Here is a 6,580-nt window from a genome sequence, read left to right on the forward strand (position 1 = left end):
GTTTACTCAGAAACAAAAAAAGGAAACATTTGGTGTTGTTGAATTCCAAATAAGTAAAAAAAAATGAATTAAAAGTAATATGAATTAATAAAAATAAAATAAAAAATTAAAATATGAAAAAAATATTCTACAAAAACAAAAAGCACTTTACCTTTTTTTTCATTTAATTTTTTGGTCAAAATCAATGTTTTTTTCCCCATAATTTTTCAATTTTACAATTGTAAGACAATCTCATGTTCAGACTGTGGAAAAAGCAGATCTGAACCATAACTGGAGGTCATTACATTTGCAAAGCACCGAATATCCTAAACATTTCCCAGTTTTTGAAATACTATTCTTGTTTAGACTTTTTATTTTTGCACCTCCTGATCTCCTCCAGCTACTTCCAGTCTACACGCTCTCACTCCCACATAGACGGCACATCATTACCTTCCTTATCCTTATAGTGACCAGAGTGGACCATGTCTGTCCAATGTATGCCGGCATGGCCGCTTGTAGTCTCCATCTGGGGTGCATGTTACAGGGTGACAACACAGGAGCACCATGGGGAGGGGATCAACCTATAAAAGGAGGAGCCTGAACAAGGACCTTCATGGCAGGATCACCAGAGATTCCTTTACTAAAAGACTGAAAACATCTAGAAACATGTAAGCGCTTATATGAGATGTTAGCCATTTGTTTTTTTTTTTCCAAAATTGACAATTTTTGATTAAAGTTGCGTAAATGAGATACAAAACTTATGACAGCAGTTGAGGTATCACTATCGGTTAACATTTCACCATAATCATCATGACATATAATATTCAGTTTTCAGTTGTGGGATCGAATTACTAGAACGTATAAAATGAAGCTTTCCCATTTTTCCTTCCAACATCTCTATACGTCGTAGCTCTATCCGCATTAATTATGGCTTGTATGATTCCTTTCAAGGTTATCCGGTCTATAGAGCTCAGTATTTTAGCTGATACCATTCCAACATGATAGCCATTTGGTTTTGATATAGTTTTTGGTGCTGGGACTCAAGTGGTTTATATTCTTAGTAGAAGCAGGACGCAGCGGTTGTATAAATGCTGTTTATTCTCTTCGGGTGGATCTCTTGATGTTTTTAGACTTTCCATACATACAGCCCAGAACCACGAGTATTACGGCCAAGAAGACCTTTACTCCAACATATGCTGCCAGGATTAGAGATTCTTGACAGACATTGGTCTTCTGAGGTGGTTCTGTGAAATCTGGAATGATTGGGATGTATGAATATATTATTGAACCGGTACAATGTATTCAGGTCATATTCAAACTCAACTTTCACTTAAAAACAATGTAACACATGTACCATACACGAGTACAGGAACCATTATGTAATTTAACCAGTCCAGTTCTCGTACGCTCCTTATGGGCCGGAGCCATTGTTACATTTCTTCTATTCCTCTTGATTCAGCAATGAGAATATCATTACTTAAGATAAAATAATACATAAATAGTTTTTTTCCTGGACAAACTAGACTTCTTTCTCATGACATTGTCTTGCAAAAGTGATTTTTATTTCTCATGTAATCTATACAAAGAAATTGCTTTGTATTTCGACCAGCGTTAGTTTTAAATACAAATGCGGCTCTATTTTCAACAACTTTCACCCAGGATTCACACATTTTTTAATCCAGTTAGAAAAATGAAGGGTATATTTTTAGGTAGTCAATGTGACATTAACCAAACATTCACTGCAACCAAATCAAAGCTAAAGACGGCCCAAGGAACTATTAGTGTGTCAGTTGCCCAGATAGTGTATTTCCCCACCCAGATCATACCTTATTGGTCTCCAAAAATGAAATGCATATGGAGAACCGTCCCTTAATACTCAACCAACTATCTGATAAGCGACCTTCCCTTGAAACCTGAATGGGAAACACTTGGTATTCTAGATAAAGGAATTAGGATCAATAAGGGATGCAAACACTTTCTCCCAATTAAATCTTTAGCAGCCAAGAAGCTGATCCTCCATTAATTGATTCACCATGACCATCCCTCACTAAATAATTCCCTGAGCCATCCGTGGCTGAGCTCATCTCCATCTAGTGGCCATAATGCAGTATTTACCAAAGCCTGGACACCCGATCCATGTGATCCTCCCTTCTAAAGGTGTGTGCACAGGCCCAGGACCCTAAATATACTCGGCAACCATAAAGTTCAGGGGCAGCCTGTGAGTGCTCTGTGAAGTTGGATGGGCAGCCCAGAATTCCAGCGCTCTAAAGGGGGTATGATCTTGAGGGAGAAAGAAGGGAGAGGGGTAGTGAGCAGAGGGTGGTATTGGTGTGCAGCTTCCTGTACGGACTGGGGTGTCCGACACGTGTGACCGTAGAACTAAAAGGAAAAAAAGGAAATGCCACGACCGGGGGGAAGAAATGTTCTGAACCAATCGGTGCAGCTTGGATGATTGCTGGTGTGGTCCGATAGCTTGACAGTGATGTGGAGACGGGCAAGTGTGGTACTTGCCGGCTTGGGTGGTTCGGGATCGGAAAGAAAGTTGGAAGCCTCACACCAACTCTTCAAACCACACAGGACCTCAGGATCTTTACCACCACCTTCGCCTATGACATCGCATCACTCCTAACCAAACGGTGAGTCTTTACACACCACACCTGTGATTCATTCAATTCGTGATTTCTCACCTCTCCACCGTTCTCCACCTTTCCCTCCGATCCCGCACCACCCAAGCTGGGAAGTACCACACTTGCCCGCCTCCACATCACTTTCAAGCTATCTGACCACACCAGAAATCAACCAAGCTGCACCGATTGGTTCAGAACATTTCTTCCCCCCGGTCGTGGCTCTTCCTTTTTTCCACTTTTGGTTCTGTGAGTGCTCTGTGACAGCATTGTTAGGAGAGCAGTCTGTGTTAAATGTTTACTTGTAGTACAACAATTATATATAGAGAGTAGGGATGAGTTCAGGTTTAAACGTAACCAGTCCATAACCGAGCTCCTCTGAATATGGAGAGAAAGTCCTTCTGCTAACATCAGTTGTGACCGGGGAATTCCCCCGCCCACAGCTGCACATAAGTAAAGGGTTCGGATGATTTGATGTAATTGACCATATATGGCAACATGATTGATCAATGACATTTACTTAATATTGCCATGTGGACATATAAGGTCAATGACATCAGTAAAAGCATCCCGCCCCTTTTTTTATGCTAAGATGTGGGGTGGGGAATGCCCTGTCCTGCAGCTAATTGGGACTCCCAGGTTAGATGAAGCTCAAGTTTTGACTGGGTTCATTCCATGCCTGAGCTCATCCCTAATAAAGAGTAAGGATGGGCTGCATGTTCGATTATTTTTTAAAAGTGTTTTTTTCATTGATACATGTCCCCCAGGGCAGTACCCGGATCCCCATACATGTCCCCCAGGGCAGTACCCGGATCCCCATACATGTCCCCCAGGGCAGTACCCGGATCCCCATACACTTTTTATGGCCAATAAATTGCATATAAGGCTTCAAAATGGGGACATTTAAATTTCTGAGTTCTACCCCCATAGACTTGCATTGAGTTCTAAGTTCGAGTTAGAACTTTTTCCATGTTCGAAAGTTCGAGTTAGAACCGAACACGGGGGTGTTCGGCTCATCACTAATAAAGAGCACCAAATAAATACATTATTAAATAAAATAACACTGAATCAAAATAGTTATATATTTTTTTCTAAGCAATCCTGCTGACAATTATTGTACATTACTGAAAAGTTATGTAGAAGGAAATTGTTTATACAGTGATCTTTCATTACTGGCACCAGACACACAGTGATATGATAAATATGGAGCTGGGAGCCTCTTACATCTACCACTGATGATTAGTCTGGTTCCTCCTCCATACTGAATTTTATCTTCAAAATTACTGCCACCTGCACACAGTTTGATCACCACAAAGCAGTGAAATGAAGTATTGTCGGCCTTCATCACATTATTTATCATTAGATGAGTCATCCCTGTTATGGAAGTCCGATGTATATATGTAGAATGAACCATCTCCTGGCAGGGGTGGTAGGCGTACGGTCCAGTTACATTCCCCACTCTCCAGTACACATTGACCCGCAAAATATCTCTCTCTGTATACTGGTCAGTAGGAGGGGTGTAGGAGCAGGTAAGGGTCACTGGACGTCCTTCTTCTACAGAGATCTCTTTAGTCGGGTGATCCCAGGATGACTGATACTCTAGAAGACAAAAGGGAAGAAATAATCCTCATATGTGTAACAGATGGAGCTAAGGAGTAGAGGCACTTCTATTATAAATAAACCCCCTGGTGATCCTTCCATAATGGTCTTGCTTAGACACTTCCTGTTATAGGGAGTGTAATATTCAGGTTGGATATGACCCGTAGCCAGCCGTATCAGCAAATAAACTTTTATTCTTTTCCACAAACAATCAAATAAAAATGGCTTATATGCAGCACAACGACAAAATCAACAGGGCTTATGGCCAGCAAATAGAAGATTCGGCTCAGCACCTGAAGTCCCACCTCAGGGTTAAAGTCCCAGCCTCAGGGTTAGAGTCCCAACCTGCTCACAGAGGGTTCCTATATGGACACAGGTGCCCCAGCAGTGTCTCGGTTGACGGTATTCAACAGATTAAAGGAGAACTATGGGGGTCAGGGCTTTTCCCCACAGTTCTCCTAAGAGTCACGGGAGAACATAAACTAGCGTTCTCCCGCAGTGGCGTGAGTTATAGGCGCCCGGGGCAGAATTTTTTTTGCCCCCCCCATTATATAAAAATCCACCAGAACTGTACCCCCCATCCCCCACACATGTTTTTATTTTTTTCACATTTTAAAAATATTTTTACAATATTTTATTTTTTGTTTCTTATTCGTTCCATTCGTTCGTTTGCAGCAAAAGTGACATTTGAGGGGGAAAAAATATGTTTCTCCTTCTCTAATGTCACTAATGTCTCTAATGTGCTCCAACGAACGAAACGAATAAGAACAGAAAACGAAACAAACGTTCGTACTAACGCTACCGAATTTCGGAAATGGAAATTCGGATTCGTTTGCATTTGTTATGTCTGTAAATCGGAATTCGGATACATCCGAATGTCCGAATTTCCGAAAATTCGTCCGAATTTCGATTCGGAATGAAACGAATCGCACATGTCTAGGATATAGTAACCATACCATGTCCTCAATTATCTACAAACACTCAGCGATCACTGACTGCTTGTACCCGTTCTCCATCCTGACACGCTGTCACAGGAGGCTGAGCGAGCGGTGCAGGGAGGAGAGCCCAGCCTCCTGTGACAGCGTGGGCTGTCTCCGCCCCCACACCGCTCTGCCGCACTGTGATAGGTGGCTGAGCGGTGTGAGAGGAGAGACACTGGTCTCCTCCCGCAGCGCTTGGTCGGCTGTCACTTTCTCTCCTCCCTGCTGGGACAAAGAGTAGGGATGAGCCGAACACCCCCGTGTTGGGTTCTAATTCGAACTTTCGAACATGGAAAAAGTTCTTATTCGAACTTAGAACTCAATGCAAGTCTATGGGGGTAGAACTCAGAAAATTAAATGTCCCCATTTTGAAGCCTTATATGCAATTTCTTGGCCATAAAAAGTGTATGGGGATCCGGGTACTGCCCTGGGGGACATGTATGGGGATCCGGGTACTGCCCTGGGGGACATGTATGGGGATCCGGGTACTGCCCTGGGGGACATGTATCAATGAAAAAAACACTTTTAAAAAATACAATTTTTAAAGGAGCAGTGATTTAACATCACTTAAAATGAAACATTAAAAATTAAAAATTCCTTTAAATATGGTGCCTGGGGGGGTCCCCTTTCACTGACCGTAAAGTGGCGCATCTGTATGATGTATAGAACCTGCTGAAGCAAAAATTACATTTATATACATTTTCTTGATATTTATATATACTCTGATATAACTTTATATAACTCTCTATCAATCTGCTGTCACTAACTAACTAACTATACTAGAACCCTCTCTCTCTATCTCCTACAACACACTACATAGGGCCGCGGTGTCAGCAGCCTTATATAGTGTGCTGCAGGGACTTAGCTGTGAGACATGATTGGGCAGAGTCATCATGACTTTGCCCAATCATGGCTCTAAATGTGTACTGAGCCCTGATTGGCACAGACTTGCACCTGACCTGTGGTCAGGTGCAAGACTGTAGCCAATTACAGTTTCGGAGGGCGCAGTGCATGGTGGGATAATCCGCGGTCGAACAGACCGCGAACATCTCGCAATGTTCAGCGTTCAGCGAACGCTAGAACAGGCTATGCTCGAGTCGAACCTAAGGAAAGAAATCACGGCTACGCCGACAAAACGGCAGGAAAATTGCACTTTTCGCCCCCCCCCGGTTGTTACGCCACTATTCTCCCGTGACCCAAAGCTCAGTATACTGAGACGCCGCAGCCGGAACGGATCCCGACAATGCTGTCTGGATCCGCCCGGCTGCGTGAGTGACAGCTGGCTCTGCCTATCCAGAGGGAGTGCCAGCTGTACCCGCCCCCTCCCCCGTCCGTTCCGCCAGTCAGCGCTGGCAGATCGGAGAGAGGGGAATCCAGCCCCTCCCCCTGTCACGGCAG

Source organism: Nanorana parkeri, unplaced genomic scaffold (assembly GCF_000935625.1).
Source record: "Nanorana parkeri isolate BGI_ZX_2015 unplaced genomic scaffold, ASM93562v1 scaffold491, whole genome shotgun sequence".
Lineage (NCBI taxonomy): Eukaryota > Metazoa > Chordata > Amphibia > Anura > Dicroglossidae > Nanorana > Nanorana parkeri.